Source organism: Rhinopithecus bieti, unplaced genomic scaffold (genome assembly GCF_001698545.2).
Source record: "Rhinopithecus bieti isolate Rb0 unplaced genomic scaffold, ASM169854v2 scaffold_33903, whole genome shotgun sequence".
NCBI lineage: Eukaryota > Metazoa > Chordata > Mammalia > Primates > Cercopithecidae > Rhinopithecus > Rhinopithecus bieti.
The window spans coordinates 142,169-161,926 of NW_016814625.1; the positions used below are offsets into that span (position 1 = coordinate 142,169).

The following is a 19,758-nucleotide window of genomic DNA, read 5'->3' on the forward strand; positions in this document are numbered from 1 at the left end:
TATATATATATATATATACAGTAAACCATGCTGTAAATAGATGAGGAGCTGTCATCCAAGCTTTGTTGTTTCTCTGATAGACCACAGGCAGAATAGATTTAGCATAATTATTAAAGGCCCTAGAGGCCTGGTGCAGTGGCTCACATCTGTAATCCCAACACTTTGTGAGGGCGAGGTGGGCGGATCACTTGAGGTCAGGAGTTTGAAACTAGCCTGGCCAATATGGTGAAACCCGTCTCTACTAAAAATATAAAAGTTAGCAGGGCGTGGTGGCAGCTGACTGTAATCCCAGCTAGTCAGGAGGCTAAGGCAGAAGAATCATTTGAACCTGGAGGGGTGGAAAATAAATAAAGACCCTAGGATTTTCAGAATGGTAAACAATTAAATAAATAAAGACCCTAGGATTTTCAGAATGGTAAACATTGACTTTAACTTGAAGTCACCAGCTGCACTGGCCCCTAATGAGAAAGTCAGCTTGTTCTTTGAAACTTTGAAGCCAGGCATTGACTTCTCCTCTCTAGCTATGAAAGTCCTAGATCTTTTTCCAAGAGAAGGCTGTTTTATCTACATTAAAATCTGTTATTTAGCATAGCCACTGTCACCAATTATCTTAGCCGGATCTTCCGACTAACTTGCTGTGGTTTCTATTTCAGCACTTGCTGCTTCACCTTTATGTTGTGGAGACAGCTTCTCTCGTAAAACCTCAAGAACCAAGCTCTGCTAGCTTCTAACTTTTCTTCTGCAGCTTCCTCCCCTCTGTCAACCTTCACAACATTGAAGAGATTTAGGATCTTGCCTTGGATTAGGCTTCAACTTAAGAGAAAGTTGTGGCTGGTTTGATCTTCTAAGCAGACCACTTGAAGTTTCTTCCTGTCAGCAAATAAAGCTGTTTTGCTTTCTTATTACTTGTGTGTTAACTGGAGTAGCACTTTTAATTTCCTTCAAGAACATTTTCCTTTATTTACAACTTGGCTAACTGGCACAAGAGGCCTAGTTTTGGGCCTATCTCAGCTTTCAACATGACTTCCTCAGTAGGCCTAATCATTTCTAGCTTTTGATTTATAGTGAGAGACCTGTGACTCTTTCTTTCACATAAACACTTAGAGGCCATTGTAGGGTTATTAACTGGCCTACTTTCAATATTGTTGTGTCTTAGGGAATAGGGAGTCTACAGGAGAAAGAGAGAGGTAAAGAACAGCTGGTCAGTGAGGCAGTCAGAACATACATATTTGTTGATTAAGTTTGCTGCCTTATATGGGCACCATTTGTAGCACCCCAAAACAATTATATTAGTAACACCAAAAAAGTCACTGATCACAAACCATCACAACACATATAATAATAATGAAAAACTTTGAAACATCATGAGAATTACCAAGATGTGACACAGAGACATGAAATGAGCACACGCTGATGGTAAAATGGTGTTAATAGACTTGCTCAACACAGGGTTGCCACAAACCTTCAATTTGTTTAATAATTAAAAAAAAAAAAAGGCAGTGTCTGAAGTGCAATAAAATAAGGTATGCCTATAATTTTTCTTCTTTTGAATTATTTCTTTTAGAAGTTGCTTTAGTAGGCCTGGCACAGTGGCTCATGCCTGTAATCCCAGCACTTTGGGAGGCCGAGGTGGGAGGATCACTTGAGGTCAGGAGTTCAAGACTAGCCTGGCCAGCATGGTGAAACCCCGTCTCTACTAAACATACAAAAAAAAATTAGCTGGGTGTGAAGGCGCATGCCTGTAATTTCAACTACTTGGGAGGCTGAGGCAGGAGAATCGCTTGAACCTAGGAAATGGAGGCTGCAGTGAGCTGAGATTGTGCCACTGTACTCCAGCTTGGGGGACAGAGTGAGACTCTGTGTCCAAAAAAAAAAAAGAAATTGCTTTAGTGGAGGAGTCTGTTGGTAGAAACTTCTGTTGTTTGTCTGTAAAGGATTTTGTTTTGCCCATTTTTTTGTTTTGAGACAGAGTCTCGCTCCGTCACTCAGGCTGGAGTGCAGTGGCATGATCTCGGCTCACTGCAACCTCCGCCTCCCAGGTTCAAGCGATTCTCCTGCCTCAGCCTCCTGAGTAGCTAGAACTACAGGCGTCCTGTCACCATGTTCGGCTAATTTTTTTATTTTTAGTAGAGATGGGGTTTCACCATGTTGGCCAAGCTGGTCTCGAACTCCTGACCTCAGGTGATCCCCCTGCCTCGGCATTTCAAAGTGCTGGGATTACAGGCATGAGCCACCGTGCCTAGCTGTGTGTTCATATATTTAGATACAGGCTCACTCTGTCACCCAGGCTGTAGTGCAGTGGTTTAATCAAAGCTCACTGCAGCCTCGAACTCCTGGACTCAAGTGATTTTCTTGCCTCAGCCTCCTGAGTAGCTGGGACTGCAGGTGTGTGCCCAGCTAGTATATTTTTTAGATGAAGCATATAAAGCAAGTACAAATAATATGTTTCTTTAGGCATACATATGTTTATCAAGAGAATGGTAAATACAACATTATAGCACAAGGCAGTGGTTGGGATGGGTGATGAGGTGGGGGATAGGATAGGAAGGGCTCATAGGTGGATGCAAATAAATGGTAGTGATCTCATTTTTGTGCGGTGGGTTCAAGTGTGTTCATTACGTTAAGAAAAAACATTAATAGCATATATAAATAAGTAGAAAAAGAGAGGCATGCATAAACCAGTCAAGAAAGTGTCATGAACTATAGATTTTTCATCCAATTTTGTGCACCTGAGAAATAAACAAGAGATAGAACTAGAAATGAAAGGCAGAGACAGAGAGAGAGAAGAAAAAAAAAAAGGTTCCTATTTTTACCAGCAACCTTTTTTAACTTGTATGATCAAAGACAGCCATGGAACCACCTAAAGGTATCAAGACTCTTTTAAATAAGAACTTTTGTTGACAATTTCATGGTCTAAAATAGCCATTTAACAACACAGTCAAGGCCAGGCACAGTGGCTCATGCCTGTAATGCCAGCACTTTGGGACGCTAAGGCAGGAGGATCACTGGAGCCCAGGAATTAAGAGAGTAAACTGGGCAACACAGTGAGACCACATCTCTACAAAAACACAACACAACACAAAACAAAAAAAACATAGTCAATATACTGCATCTGATTTTATTAGCCTAATAAAAAAATATCAATCAACTTAAAAATTTTGGCTTTTTGGTGGTGGTAGAGGGAGGAGGGGGATGAGAGTACAGTGAAGGGCAGAGGTGCTGATCTGCATTTACTGCTCTAGGGACAGGAGGCCTGGGAGCTGCCCCGTGCAGGACCTCCGTGGCCCGCACGCGGAGCCTCGCACCAGCGAGTTCCGGGGGTGCGGCAGCCTTGCCGCCGTCGCTCGCCCCAGCCAGCCCCGCTCCCCGCCCGCCCTCGCCCCGGGCCGGCCGAGTTCGGACCTGCAGCTCCACCGCCCTCTGAGCGGAGCGACTCAGCCGCAGGCGCCAGGCTCAGCTGGCTCCCAGCGCGGCCCGGGGAGCAGCTGGGGAAACAAACGCCTTAGCCCTGGAGGCCTGGCTCAGCACAGAAGCGCCAAATAAGGCGGGCCGACTCCACCCGGGCAGCAGCGATTGCTCAGAGGGGGCCGATGACTCACTCGACCCAGCCAGCCAAGCACCTCTCTCCCTCCCCGGGGACCCTCGTCCTGTCCCCCACCACACCACACCACACCCTGGGAAACACAACTGGGGAATCCTCCCAGTTCTCACCCCGCCCCTCACCTGGCCTCCCTGAAACCAAACCTTGTGGCTTCAGTGGCTCAGCCGACTTCTCAGCACAGCTTCCCCGGGAGCTCCCGTCCTTGAGCTGCCAAAACACAGGGGAACAGGGCCTCGCTCCAAGCTTTACGGGGCAGGCATGCTTAATAAATGTCTATTGATCAATGCATGCATTATGTCAGAGGACAAGGACAAAAACTGGGCTGGTTCTCGGATGTATGCGTGAAAGCCACTCTGTTTTCATCACCGTGGAAGGGAAGGCTGGGGTAAATCTGAGATGCTTCAACGCAGGCTATTACAGCGTCTACAAGTGAGAGTTCTCATTAGTGCGCCGCAGCTCTGGAAGAAGGGGAGGTAACTTGGAACACACCCCACTTAGCATATGGGGACCGTGGGCCCCAGAGTGGAGAGTGTGACTTGCCTAGCTGGGTATGAGTGGGAACTGTGGAGTTTCCGTGACCTCAATTTTTCTGGTCTGTAAAGTACAGCACTTTTTTTGTTTTGTTTTGTGTTTGTTCTTTAGTCAGGGTCTCTGTTTCCCAGGCTGGAGTGCAGTGGCATGATCAAGGCTCACTGCAGCCTCAATCTTCCTGGGCTCAGTAATCCTCCCACCTCAGCCTCCTGAGTATCTGGGACTACAGGTATGCACAGCCATGCCTGGCTAATTTTGTTTTGGTTTGGTTTGGTTTGGTTTTGGTAGAGATGGGGTTTCCCCCATGTTACTCCTGGGCTCAAGCTATCCTCAGTCTCCCAAAGAACTGGGATTATAGGTGTGAACCACCATGCCCACCCTAAAGTGCAGCACTTTGAACTTTTCAAAGCACTTCCATTTAGATTCCATCCTCTCTCCTTAGATTATCATAACTATAATTTGTGGATACAAACAAATGATGAACTAGACAAGTAAGGCTCAGAGGTTAAGTGACTCGCTCAGAGGTTAAGAGGTTAAGGTCACACTGTTAGCTACTGGCTTGGTCAAGAGTGGAAATAAATTAAGGAATTCTTTTTAATGCCCCAAGATTCCAAGATTTTTCGCCCACTTTGAACACATCATTCACATTTGCTGGAACTCTCCCACTCTACAGCATGGAGAGAAGCCACCCTACTCAAGAAAGAGGACTCAAATTTTATAGGAGCTGGAGAAATGAATGGTCTCTCCAACCTCAGGGGATTAAGGAAGGACTTTCCCATGCAACAATCTCCAAAAATACGAATCTGTATATTTGTAGGTACTCCATGGTATACAAAGCACTTTCACATCCATTATCTCAAGTGATTCTTGTCACTTACCTTACCCTGCAAGGTATTCAAGAGGATATTATCTGATATTTTAAGAAGAGTGAAAAGGCTGCAGCAGTTAAGTGGCATGTTCAACAATAATACCCCGTTTCCTTCCCATGTGTTGCATTACATTGGTTACCCCTGAGGTTCTGAGATAACCAATGTAATGATGAAAAACTCTCTATATTCATAATGGAAACCCAAAGCATCTCCCTCCGTTTTTCTCATCTCTGTCCTTAAGATGCCCAGGTAGGAGGAAGGTGGGTATGAAAGGAGGGGTGAAACCTTGGTATGGGCCGGGGGACAAACTGTGAGCACAGAGTAGCCCAAGGCTTCCCCAGAGTCATATGGCAAAAGGTGGTACCAGCTCATGGGTGAACCCAAGACTCCATGTCCTGGCCCTGGATCCTGCACCGAACAGGTGCCTTGGACCAGCCTGTAACTGTCATTGGAGGCCACCAGGACTCTTTATCACTTGAACTTGTAGCAGTCAGCTGTACAACCTCCAAGAGGCTGGCACCTCGGGCTGTCACTCCAAAGCTGCCTAACTGCCAAGGGGTGTCGAGTGGCCCACCACAAGCACAGAGACTTTCCCATCTAGTGTCCCATCACAGACACTAGACATTTTCTTTGTCTCCAGCCCCACGGTTGCTAATTATCTTTTGGCTGGTGACAGCCTCCAGATCTTTCTTTCTCTCTGCCCCTTCTTGCTCTATTCTTAGATTTTTTTTTTAATGCTTCTTTTCTTTAAAAATATAGCTGCAGATAAAATATACTTAGCTTCTCTTTCACACATATACATTTAAGAGAATGAAGGCAGGAAATCTTTATGGTTCTCTCCAATCACAGGCCAGCATGAGAACCCAAACCACCAGGAGGAGCCAGCCTCTCCACCATGAATGAGTAATCCCACTCACACGTTTATAGGGGGCTTTATTTAGGGTGTTCCACATCTTATTCTAGAAGCCTGGCCTTTAGCTGAGCCTGCGTAAAAGCCACTTTACATTTTGACTCCCACTTCAAACACAAGTTGGCCTGCCCATCTTCTCACACCTTCATGTGTGATCCAGACACATAGAGGAAGGTACTTCCCAAAGGCGACCCAAGAGTTCCAAGCCTTCTCCCCTCTCTGATTTCTCATCCCAGGATCAGACCCTGTGCACCACCCAGGCTGGCTCCAGGTGGTCATCTTCCAAAGCAAAGGCTATGGCCATCAGCACTTTTTTCCCCCTAATCATTTATTCATATATTTAAATTTTTTGGGACAGAGTCTTCCTCTGTTGCGTACGCTGGAGTGCAGACGCACAATCTTGGCTCTCTGCAGCCTCAACCTCCTGGACTCAAGCAAGCCTCCCACCTCAGCCTCCCGAGTAGCTGAGACCACAGACATGCACTACTATGCTCAGCTAATTTTCACACATTTTGTAGAGATGGGGTCTGTCTAGGTTGCCCAGGCTGGTCTCGAACTCTTGGGATCAAGTCTCCCGCTTTGCCTCCCAAAGTGTTGGGATTATAGACGTGAGCCACTGTGTCCAGCCATTTGTTTTTTTTGTTTGTTTTCTGTTTCTTTAGAGAGAAGCTCTTGCTCTGTCGCCCAGGCTGGAGTGCAGTGGTGCAATCAGAGCTCGCTGCAGCCTCAAAGCCCTGGACTCAAGGGATCCTCCCACCTCAGTCTCCTGAGTAGCTGGGACTACAAGTGTGCATCACCACACCTGCCTAATTTTTTTATTTTTTATTTTTTTAAGTGATGGAGTCTCACTAAGTTGCCCAGGCTGGTCTTAAAACCCCGGCCTCAAGCCTCAGCCTCCCAAAGTGCTGGGATTACAGGCATGAGCCACCGTGCCCGGTCCTTCAGCTTCTTTACTTCCCTTCTAAAACCACAGACACTTTGCCTCTGGTTGCCTGCTGTCATTGGATTCCACTGGACTATGTTTGGGGCTGACTTGTGACCAGTTCTTTATGATGTGGGAAAATGCTCATGATCTAGTATCAGGTAGGAAAAAAAATTAAATCAAAATCTTATTATGCAATGTGTTCCCAATTTCGTTTAAAAAATGTATATACTCACCCGCGTATATAAAAGACTAAAAGAGACTACACCAAAATGTTAGCAGTTATGTCTGAACTTGTGAAAGTTTTAGTTTTCTCTTCATGTATTTCTGAATATTCCACACTTTCTAGGATGATCCTGTGTAGAGGCAGTGCATAGCTCAGAATCTTTTTTTATTTTTATTTATTTTTTTTGAGATGGAGTCTCGCTCTGTTGCCAGGCTGAAGTGCAGTGGCACAATCTTGGCTAACTGCAACCTCCCCCTCCCAGGTTCAAGTGATTCTCCTGCCTCAGCCTCCCAAGTAGCTGGGATTACAGGCACCTGTCACCACGCCCAGCTAATTTTTGTACTTTTAGTAGAGATGGAGTTTCATCACGTTAACCAGGCTGGTCTTGAACACCTGACCTCAGATGATCCACCCGCCTTGGCCTACTAAGGTGCTGGGATTACAGGCGGGAGCCACCGCACCTGGTTGAGTCTTTTTTTACTTTTATTTTTTAAAATTTTTTAGAGATAGGGTCTCGTTATATCACCCAATATGGATTCAAACTCCTGGACTCAAGCAATTCTTCTGCCTCAGCCTCCCAAAGTGCTGGATTACAGGCACATGCCACCATACCCTTGGACTCTGAAGTTTGAGAGCCATGGTTTGAATTCCACATCCACCACTTGGTAATTGTGGGAACTTGGATAAAAGTATTTTATCTCTCTGAGCCTTAGTTTCTTTATTTGAAAGGGAAGATAAGAATGACTCCTTCCTTATTAGGATTGTCATGAGGAGGGAATGAGGTCATGCAGTTTTAGCATGTGTTTTGGTGCCTGAAATATAGTAAGTGCTCAGTATGTGTGAGATCCTTTTTACATATTACTTTTATACTCAGGAAAAGAAGTAAATGTTCTTAAAAAATAACCACTTGGCTAAAAAATTGCCATTTGGATTAAAGGACACCAAGAAAACAAAAGCCTTCCTGGAGATGTGGTGTCTCTAAAAGTGACTGAAACAAGAATGATCATACAATAAGGTAGGGGTTTAACTATGTCAACGTTCCTATGAAAAGGGAATACACGGCTGGGTGCAGTGGCTCACGCCTATAATCCCAGCAATTTGGGAGGCTGAGGCAGATGGATCACAAGGTCAGGAGTTCAAGACCATCCTGACTAAGATGGTGAAACCCTGTTGCTACTAAAAATACAAAAATTAGCCAGGCACAGTGGCAGGTGCTTGTAATTCCAGCTACTTGGGAGGCTGAGGCAGAAAAATCACTTGAACTCAGGAGGCGGAGTTGCAGTGAGCTGAGATTGCACCACTGCACTCCAGCCTGGGTGACAGAGTGAGACTCCATCTCCAGAAAAAAAAAAAAAAAAAAGAAAGAAAGAAAGAAAGGGGAATATAAGGTGGGAAGGGTTTTGAATGAGGAGTGATGACTGTGATGAATGCAAAGTTGATGAAAGAAAACATAGATGCTTTTTAAATGAAAAAACAAACAAACAAAAACTCACGAAACTAGCTAGATTAGATCACAGTATAATGGACTGAGCTATAAAGCAACAAGCAGAAGAAAAGCATGTAACCCAGAAAGTAGGGAGAGTCTGTGGGTTGGGTAAGCAGGAATGCTGTGTCTAGCTAGGGCGTTAGAGAGGCAGTGTTGCCTAGGGCCCAGGCAGGATGACAGGGGCTGAGTCAGAAACAGCCCTGGGTTAAACTGGGGCAGAATTTAGACTGCATTTAGACAAGGGACTTTGGGGATTGGAACTATGGATTTGGCCAGCCTGGGGAGCTCTGAAACACAACTGCTTATAGCACTAGGTGCAGGACACAAGCTGAGTAAGTTAGGAGAAGGTGCACTTCACTAATCTGAATATAACTGGGAGCCTGGATCTTCTGACATTGTTCTTAAGTAGTGTGGCCTTCCAATAGCCTGACCTGTTTTGTGCCAGTGACACTAGAGGACGCTGGACACCAGAAAGAAGTAAAAAGAGAATCACCACCATTACTAGGATGCCAAATGGTGTCCAGATCTCCTCGCCACCTTGGCATAGTGGCCACATATAGTCACACAGAGTGGGGCTGCAGGGAGCCTCACAAGCTTCCAGCATGAGTTTGAAGAGGGAGAGCGAAAGGTGGAACTTCCTTAGACAAGGGCTCAATAATTCTAGGAGACCAGTTCCTTAAGCCAAGTCTCCTGGGGAACTGGCCATTGTTTCTTTCCACATTCTAGTCACCAACTTCCTAGGAAGATGTCCCCAGTCTCTGTCACCGAAGCCCAGCTGAGCAAGACAGCAGTGAGATCTTACTTTTAAATGTTGGTACCCAACTATAATTAATCTGCAGCATTGTTTGGGTGGGAGGAAGCAGAGAATGTTAGAGTTGAAACATCCTAGAAGTACATTTAGCCCAAACTATTCATTTTACATCTCAACAAATTGAAGCCCAGAAAGGTTCAGTGATTTTTCAAAAGTGATAGAACAACTTAAGTGGCTCAAATTCCAGGTCTCCCAATTTCCAGTCTGAAACTTACTTCTCTAGAACCACCCTGCCTGTCATTAAGAAACCTTTGCAATTGTTCAGGCATGAGATGATGAGGTTTTGAGCAGGGAAGGCGGCCCTGGGAAGGAAGAAGGTAAAGTTCACCGTGGTCTATTTGTTTAGAGACAATTTTCTATTTCTTTATATCCATCCATCCATCCATCCATCCATCCAACCATTCTTTTTTTTTTTTTCCTTTTTAAGATGGAGTCTTGCTCTGCTGCCCAGGCTGGAGTGCCATGGCACGATCTTGGCTTACTGCAACCTCTGCCTGCAGGGTTCAAGCAATTCTCTTGCCTCAGCCTCCTGAGTAGCTGAGACTATAGGCACATGCCACAACATCTGGCTGATTTTTGTACTTTTAGTAGAGATGGGTTTTCATCATGTTGGCCAAGCTGGTCTCGAACCTCTGACGTTAGGTGATCCACCCTCCTCGGCCTTTCAAAGTGCTGAGATTATAGGCATGAACCACCATGCCCGGCCCATCCATCCATTCTTGACTGATCCTCATTCTATGAGCCAAGGACTGTGCTAAACACTGAGTATATAGGAATGACTAAAGCATCACTCTCCTTTTAAGTAGCTTGCAGGCTGGTGAGTGGGCTCGGTGAAAATGCTGCAGCCAAAACCAACAAGTCGCTGCATCTCAGAAACCATGCTGCCATAAGCCTGTTCACATGAACTCTCAGCTAATATTCACACCCTTGTCTGTAAGTCACTGCCTCTGAAACCATCTCCCATCATTGGATGCTATCCCTGAGAAACTGGGAGGGGACCAGAGAATTCTCCCTGTTCCAAGAGAGCCTGGAGCACTTAAGTGATCTATAGGAAGCAGGAGCAAGAACTGCACTTAATGCCAAGCAACTTCCAGCCAGGTTCACGCATTATCTTGGCCAAGCTGCCACTTCTTGCCAGCTAAAGTCTCTGTGTGGGTGTGTGCTGGGAAAAGCAGGGAGATTCCAGTCTGAGACTCTCTTGCCTGTTTATCCAGGGGCAGCTCAATTCCAGTGCAGCTGACAGTTGATCTGGGTGACCAAATAGTGACAGCACCCTTGGGCTACAGCTTCTACAAGAACAAGTAGTGTTGTCACCCAGTCTGACTCCCTCCATCAACAAGAGATTTCCCAGCATTGACTTCTACAGCATCTACTCCTAGGGGAGGAACGCAGGGCAATAATAAACAAGGTGAGGTGGTTGCAGCTGTCCACCCTCCACTCTGCCTTATTTCACCAGGACTCTTCTTGCTCAAATATCAAGTAAAGCCCTAGAGCTGGCACCAAGAGGGTAACCTGTCTCATGGAAATGATGGGGCCCCTGGTCAGCCCTTTGATGGAGAGTTGCAGGAGGCTGAGGCCTCTGGGCCTTTTGTTACTGGGAGACAATGGGCTATGACCCTTTTATAAATATACTGAGTCCAAAGGTTAGCAGGGAGCAGGTGGGCAGGCTGGTGCCAGACTCCATGGAAAAGGAAGGGAGAAATGGAGGGACAAAAGAGGAAAAATTAAAATTCAATGACTACCCTGGCTCATGTAGCGAGCCAGGCACTCAGAACATGTATCACTCTTCATTTGTGTGTGTTCACATTTTCCAGAAGAAATTGAGTGTGAGAGCCTAAATAATTTGTCCATGGTCACATAGCTGGCCGGCCAGACTTGAACCCAGTTCCATCACACTCCCTCAAATCTGCACTTTTATATAACACCACCTGCTGGGATTGGAAGGCCAGTTGGGTGAGTTAGGACACAGAGCATTGTTATACAGAAAGGAACAGGAATGGATTCAGCATTTGGTAAGCTCTGACCCCTAGGGCGGAAAACCCAGTGGAAATTTGCATTCTTTTCTCTATCAATATAGGACCTCAGCATCCTGTTTCCTAGTCCCAGTAAATGGATTTTCCAGTGTTAAGGAAATCTCTTTTCAACTGTTCCTCTTACAGGGCTAAATGGCTTAGGTGAGATATACAAACAGAAAACAGATAAATCCAGGGTCATACTTTCTTTCAGACTTTTTATATTGCTCCTAATGTCCCCCATCAGATTAGACTGTGAGGCCAGGTGCAGTGATTCATGCCTGTAATCCCAGCACTTTGAGAGGCAGAGGCAGGTGGATTGCTTGAGCCCAGAAATTTGAGACCAGCTTGAGCAACATAGCAAGACCCATTCCTAAAAAAAAATTTTTTTTAATTAGCTGGGTATGGTGATGCACACCTGTAGTCCCAGCTACTCAGGAGGCTGAGTTGGGAGGATCCCTTGAGCCTAGGAGTTGGAGGCTACGGTGAGCCATGATGACACCACTACACTCCAGCCTGGGCAACAAAGTGAAATCCTGTCTCTAAAACAAAACAAAACAAAACAAACAAAACATAGTAGGCTGTGGGGGTTAGGGACCAGAAGCATACCCAGAGGGTTACCCTGCTGGTCTCAGTGGCCCACTGTCTGAGTCCTTTTTCCCTCTGACATTGGGAAGCCTAGGAGTACAAAAGTTACCAAAGCAAAATCCACTCGATGATTTTTTTATTGAGTACTTACTATGTGCCAAATACTGTTCTAGGCACTTGGGATATATCAATGAGCAAGACGAATATCCTTGCTCTCATGGAGCATATCTTCCAGGAGAGTAAATAACCTTTCTTTGTGTATTAGAAAGGCCATGAGCTTTGGTGTCAGGCCTGGGTCAGATATCAGCCCCAACCCTAATGAGCCAGATGATCTCTGGGCAAGCTATTTAACTCACTGAGTGTTAGCTTTCTTATCTGTAAAATGGGAACCATAGCATGTTGTAGGAGTGTTGTAAGGATTACAGATAATGCATGTTAATTGCCTGGCACAGAGCAGGGTTCAAAAATGGTTAATACTATTTTTCCAGTCCCAGCTGAATCCACAGATTCTGGGACAACTCGCATGCCCTGTTATTTAAGGGCTTCAACCAGAGCATTATCTTCAAGATATCCTAGAGAGAGTCTGGTGTGCTGAACAACGTAGTTGGGTTTGAATCAACCTAAGGCCAGTGAATTTTCCCTCTAGAAATGTCTGCTCCCACCCCTAGACCTAATGGAAAAGATAGGCCTGATTAGTCTCCCTCCCCTGCCACAAGCCACAGATCACTGGAGTGCAGTGGACATCAGATCTAAGCTGGAATCAGCATCTGTTGGCGTTTGGACTGAGAGACCGAGTTAATTTACTTTGGAGAGCTAAGCGGGAAGGCCACATGGGCTGAGAGATGGAACCTACTGCCTGGTTCACCCGCAACGGGTCCTGTGCTTGTGGGTGAAACAGCAGGAGCCCATCTGTGAAGAAGAGAGTGCTACAGCTCCAGGATGTAGGCGTGGCCCACAGAGGGGCTACACTTCCTACACCTAAGTTCTGTGCTATTTCCCCGTAATGTTCTCATAAAGCTCCCTTTTACTTTTGCTGCTTTGAGTAGGCTTCTGTTCTCACAACCAGATGATCTCCAAGACAAAGCCTGTACCTGTCTCAGAAGGTGGTTGTTGTGACATAATTTGGAAGCATCTGGCATTTAGTCGACATTCAATAAATGCTGTTGAAACTCCCCATGTTCCTGACAACCAGTCAGTCACTCAGCCATGGAAAGAGGAAATCTATAAATGGGCTAAACTAAGGGTGCATCTTAGCCTTATGGTTTATGAACATCTTTATCAATGTGGAAAATGAAGACAATGCTAGTATCGACCTCACTGTTCGCTGAGAATATTAAATGAGATGATTCAAGTTTAATACCTATCAAATAAATAATAAATGTTAGCTCACATGATTACTTCTACCATTGTCATAGTTATTTAAGATGTGACAAGAGCTGGGTGCAGTGGCTCACACCTCTAATCCCAGCACTCTGGGAGGCCAAGGTGGGCAGATTGCTTGAGACCAGGAGTTTGAGACCAGTCTGGGCAACATAGTGAAACCCCATCTCTACTAAAAATACAAAAAATATATATATACATAAGCTGGGCATGGTGGCATGCACCTGTAGTCCCAGTTACAAGGGAAGCTGAAGTGGGAGAATCACCTGACCCCAGGAAGTCAAGGTTGCAGTGAGCCATGACTGCACCGCTGTACTCCAGCCTGGGCGACGCGAGTGAGACCCTGTCTCAAAAAAAGATGCAACAAGCGTTGTTTTAGGTCTTGATCTAGGCAAGGAGGGAGGATGCAGTGAGAGCAGGAGTGGGAGCACACAGAGAACAGGAGGATGTTCTGGGGAGTGGGGTCAAGGGGTTGGGCAGTCAAGAGAAGGAACTGAGATGGAGAAGGGGAATAGGAAGAGGGGGGTCACTGGAATAATAAGCTTTACGTATATCTAGCACTTTAATGTTAATGGGATGCTTTTACCTACAATACCTTATTTGTCTGTCATAACACTCTATGGGGTACATAACGAAAGGTGATATTATTTGTTTTTTTTTGTTTTTGTTTTTTTTTTTTTGTTTTTTTTGACGGAGTCTTGCTCTGTCGCCCGGGCTGGAGTGCAGTGGCCGGATCTCAGCTCACTGCAAGCTCCGCCTCCCGGGTTCACGCCATTCTCCTGCCTCAGCCTCCAGAGTAGCTGGGACTACAGGCGCCGCCACGTCGCCCGGCTAGTTTTTTGTAGTTTTTAGTAGAGACGGGGTTTCACCGTGTTAGCCAGGATGGCCTCGACCTCCTGACCTCGTGATCCGCCCGCCTCGGCCTCCCAAAGTGCTGGGATTACAGGCTTGAGCCACCGCGCCCGGCCCGAAAGGTGATATTATACAAACTTTAAAGAGGGCAAAACTCGGCTGGCCGCGGTGGCTCACGCCTGTAATCCCAGCACTTTGGGAGGCCGAGGCGGGTGGATCACAAGGTCAGGAGACCGAGACCATCCTGGCTAACACGGTGAAACCCCATCTCTACTAAAAGTGCACAAAAATTAGCCAGGCGTGGCGGCGGGCGCCTGTAGTCCCAGCTACTCGGGAGGCTGAAGCAGGAGAATGGTGTGAACCCTGGAGGCGGAGCTTGCAGTGAGCCGAGATCGTGCCACTGCACTCCAGCCTGGGCGACAGAGCAAGACTCCATCTCAAAAAAAAAAAAAAAAAAAAAAAAGAGGGCAAAACTCAGGCTAGGTGCAGATGTGTACAGCATGTACCAATTGAAGCTAAATCCACTCCTTTATCCTTTATACCACATTGCCTCTGAAAATAGGGATTAAGAGGCTGAAATGAGAGGTAAAGACTGGAGAAGAAACTGGAGGGCTTCTCTGGAGAGGTATTGTTTTATTTCTCAGTACCATTTGGATTCCTCTGGGCATCCCAGCAACAGAATATCTCCACCCCATCAGCGGCAGAGGCTCCACGTATAAGCAGGAGATGGTAAAGTCAGGTAACACCAGGAGGCCAATGGAGCGGCTGAATAAACCAGGCTGGCCCCACACCCAGCTTCGTCACCGTGCCCCAGTCCAGGAGAAGGCTTTCTTTAGCAAAGGACAAGCGCAAGCCCTTTACCATTCAGGCCATGGTCTCACTGCTAACACCAGGGGCTGCCCTGCAACTATATCTAAAGCCCCTCCCAGCTCAGTTGTGTGTCAGGTCTAGATCTTACCTCCCTGAAGTCAAGGGTTAAATGTGCTCTCCAGGGAAACAAATGCAAATTCCCTGGAGCACTACCAACAAGCAGGGCTTGCTGTGAGTTCCTAGGCTCGGGACAGTCATCCCTGAGCTTAAGGTCAGTGCTGCTTAGCCCTTCCTTTGCCTCCTGGATACCACTTCTTCCCAAACCCTTAACATAGTGCTTGGCATATGGTCTGCGCTCACTTCATGTCTGTTGGATAAATAAATGGGTAAGTGAAAAAGCAAACGAATGACAGATTGGCTCTGGCAATCAAATCAGCCTGGGCTGTCACATTATGGTGACCCCGCCCTCTTGACTCTTAGACCCCAAATCAGAGATCAGCCGCCAACCTGACTTAATCAGCTGCTAAGGAAGGATGGAGTTAATACTGCTTCCCCTCTGCACTTCCTCTGACCTTTTGGAGGAGCCACACCCTGAGGAAAGGGTAGGGCCAAGAATACCCTGGCAGGAGGAGGTCTCTACCCACCTCTTTCCAGGACTTCTGCCTCCCCTCTCAATTACCCTGCCTCTCTCAGCTCAAGGCCCAGTGTGCAAGGAGGAGCTGTGGAGGGGCCGTTAGGAGCTGCACGGTGATGCGGGCAGTGCCAAATTCTTCTTTGCATTTTCTGCAGTGCTAACGACCTTAATTGTTAATAATAACAGCAACAATAACAATCAGGCCACCAGCACCTTTATGGTTTCTAGAATTTGTCTTCCAAATTGCTCCTAGCACATGACCTCACACCATCCTTGGAGGGACAGGGATAGTTCTCCCTGCCATGTGGGTAGAGACGTTGGGTACCAGGGAAGTTTGGTGTTGATCTGGTCACACAGTGTTGCAGTGATGGGGTCGAGGGTCCACTCTTGGAGTGGGGAGAATTGGGCTGTATCCCCAGCTCTGCCTCAAACTAACCCAGCGTCTTTGGGCAAGTCTCGAGGTTCCAGTTCTCTGTCCATCTCAAATGCTCTGTCTCAATAAAATGAGCCTGGTGACCGCCCTCCCCTGTACAAGGTCAGAAAGCCCCTGGAATGGATGCTTGCTGTGCCTATCCTTGCATCCTAACAGATGTCGTATGAGTGCTCCCCACAAAGAAGGCTGTAACATGGATGGCAGGGAGGAAACATCAAAAAATCATCCTAATGGTCCATGAGTGCCAGGAGAGCAGACAGGCGGCAGGCTGCTGCTGCCAGATGCCATCCTGCCCACGGTACCGGCGCTGGCTCAGACAAAGGCTGGAGGCCTTCCAGCGAGTGGGATCAGACAGCCTCCCTTACCTGCCAGACCGATTCTCCAGGATGCTCCAAGTGTCCTCAGTTGGGATGCAGCAGCATGCCCCTTCCTCCCCGTCTCCCCTCCTCTCCTCCATCACATCTATTCTTTCTCTTTAAAATCCTGTTTGGCAGTCACCTCCTCCATGAATAATTTCCAGTTGAGCCCTGCCAAATTCTAGTCTCCCCATTCCTACTAACACCCCTTCAGCCCCCAGCCATCCTATTAGCAGCTACCAGCCATCACTAGGTCATGTGTCCCTATGCCAGATGAGATTTCAAGTGTGTGTTCCCGCTCTTGTATCCCCCTAGACAGAGGACGAATAGGGCCAGTATTTCCTATTTCCTCCTTTCTTAAATTTTCCTCCATCTTCAGCTCCCAAGATAGGAAGCAGGGCATTCGGGACACAAGAATAGCGGACTATAGATGGATGATACATTCCTCTCTACCTTGGGCAGTTTCCCTGGCCAGTTGCCAGGAAGGCTAATGCTAGAATCTCAGGCAGAGTCCAAACAAGGGCTCTGCCAACATGTCTACCTCTAGGGCTGAAAGTCTGGATTGGCAAGGAGGGTAAGCTGGCCTAGCAGCTGGCGACTTTGCCCAAATTTCTAATCCAACCCACAGTTCACATGAAAACCTAATCTCTCCAGCTCACAACACTGACTACAATCCCACTGACATTATTCCAACGTTGAATAATATTGTAGGTGAGCTACATGAATTGCCTTTGTAGGTCAAAAGCGGTTGTATATTGGCATTTTCATATGGTTCAGTCTAATAACTTTTGAGGGATTATGTGCCCTAGGAAACTTTGTGAAAGTTTGAATTTCTCTACCTCTAGCTAATATTCCTTAGTTTCTGGCCTAGGACATAGCAGAATTATGGCCTTGGAAGGTACTTCCTAATTGAAGTTCCCGGCAGGTGGAGGTGGGAAATCTTAGAACCTGTTCTACTCCCAAACCTCAATGGTGGCAGTCCAAAGACATATGCTTTTTGGCCTTTTTTCCCCTGGTCATCCTGGGCAGAAGGGTGGGACTTGTCTGCAAGTTGTTACATTGTGCTAGATTCTATCTTTGATAAAAGAGTTTGGTTTGGGCATTGAGAGTTTTACTCCTTTGTCTTCTATAGAAGAGGAGGGTCTTGAATCAGGAATGTCTGTATGTTCAAACTTGGTTTCATGTAACAGTGCAGTTGATGAAGGCTCAGAGATATCCCCTGCTTCAATCAAGGTTACACAGCAGACAAGAGTCCAGATTACCAGTTTTCTGACTCCCAGTCCCGTGCTCTTCTGGCAAGCCTGGCAGCCCACTAGAACAAACTCCTCCCTGTCTGCCCCCTTCCAACTTCCTGGCTCCCGCTCTTTCAGGCTCCCTCACCAACACAGAAGGGGAATTGACTAAAGGATTAATAGCCCTCGCCTACATAAGCCTACGTAAAAAGAGCCCTGAGTCATGTAGGGCCTAGCCCCAGGGTTTCCAGGAGAAGAGAGGGAGAGAAAAAGAGAGAGAAGCCATCCTGGAAACTCAATCTCTCTCCAGAGCGAGGATCAGGATGGGGAGGTGGCGGTGGGTAGCACAATGATTTGGGTCAATGACAGGACAGTCAGGTGTGCTGTCCTTGCCAAGGGATTGCCTAGAAGGCCTTGCTTAGCTCAGGCATGAAGGCTCTGGGCAGGCACTGCTTGCTGGTTTCTTTTTTTTTTTTTTTTTTTTTTTGAGACGGAGTCTGGCTCTGTAGCCCAGGCTGGAGTGCAGTGGCCGGATCTCAGCTCACTGCAAGCTCCGCCTCCCGGGTTTACGCCATTCTCCTGCCTCAGCCTCCCGAGTAGCTGGGACTACAGACACCCGCCACCTCGCCCGGCTAGTTTTTTGTATTTTTTAGTAGAGATGGGGTTTCACCGTGTTAGCCAGGATGGTCTCGATCTCCTGACCTCGTGATCCGCCCGTCTCGGCCTCCCAAAGTGCTGGGATTACAGGCTTGAGCCACCGCGCCCGGCCTGCTTGCTGGTTTCTTTCAGAATCACCTAATTAGAGAATTCTAAGGGATGCTAAAGGTTGGTCAGCAACAATCTCTGGGCTGTTTGGTCAATTTCTTCTCTTACAGCCTGGGACCGCCCTCCTCAAAAGTTAGGTGGGTGACTCTGGAAGCCCTCAGTCCCCAGGTTCCCTCAGCTGGCCGCATGGCATGGTGGGAGGATGCCTGTCATCCTGCCTCCCTTTGTGGCCCACCCATCAGGGCACAGCTGCTCCTGTCTGGACAGAAGAGGCTGTGGGTAGGGAGCAGTGAGGGTGGGAAGGAAGGCTTCCTAAGGGACCTTACTTTCTCAGAAGATCCCTCTGTGTGGATGGGGACTTGCAGCACTCAAGAGCTTAGAAAAGACACTCCTATTGGTCAGGAGTTTTGCAGATAAGGTGAGAAGAAACCAGGAATCTAGGAGTGCCTCTGGCATGGACTTCTCTCTCTGGCTAAGTGTTTGGAAAAATTTCAAAACTGAAAGGTTGAAAAAAATAGCACGATAAACAACTGCAGACCCTTTACTTAGTTTCATCTTTTTTTTTTTTTTTTTTTGAGACAGGGTCTCACTCTGTCAACCAGGCTGGAGTACAGTGTCATGATCACAGCTCACTGCAATCTCGACCTGTTGGGTTCAAGTTATCCTCCTGCCTCAGCCTGCTGAGTAGCTAGGACTACAGACAGGCGCACAGCCACCATGCCCAGCTAATTTTTTATTTTGTAGAGGTGGAGTCTTGCTATGTTATTCATCTCTACAAAATAACAACAACAATAACAAAATTAGCCAGCCATGGTGACACGCACCTGCTCCAGCTACTTGGGAGGCTGAGGTGGGAGGATTGCTTGAACCTAGGAGTTTTAGGCTGCAGTGAGCTATGACTGCACCACTGCACTTCAGCCTGGGTGACAGAACAAGGCCCTGTTTCAAAAATAAATGGGGGCTGAGTGTGGTAGCTCATACCTGTAATCCCAGCACTTTGGGAGGCTGAGGAGGGTGGATCACCTGAGGTCAGGAGTTTCAGACCAGCCTGATCAACATGGAGAAACCCCATCTCTACTAAAAATACAAAATTAGCTGGGTGTAGTGGTGCATGCCTGTAATCCCAGCTACTCAGGAGGCTGAGGCAGGAGAATCGTTTGAACCCAGGAGGTGGAGGTTGCAGTGAGCTGAGATCGTGCCATTGCACTCCAGCCTGGGCAAGAAGAGCAAAACTCCATCTCAAAATAATAATAATAATAATAATAATAATAATAATAAAATTAAATAAATAAAAAAGATTTATTGTCAATGTTTTTTCCTAAGTTTTCACTATCACAATA

The 19,758-nt window shown here is 46.8% G+C and overlaps 1 protein-coding gene and 1 pseudogene across 8 annotated transcripts in view; one reads left to right on the forward strand and one right to left on the reverse strand.

Moving 5' to 3' along the window:
• The window catches only part of LOC108514982 (ribosome biogenesis protein NSA2 homolog pseudogene), a 7,553-nt pseudogene extending 4,047 nt beyond the window's left edge, over nt 1-3,506 (forward strand).
• ATP2B4 (ATPase plasma membrane Ca2+ transporting 4) overlaps nt 1-19,758 on the reverse strand; it is a 117,579-nt gene that overhangs the window by 89,531 nt on the left and 8,290 nt on the right. The window lies entirely within an intron of this gene.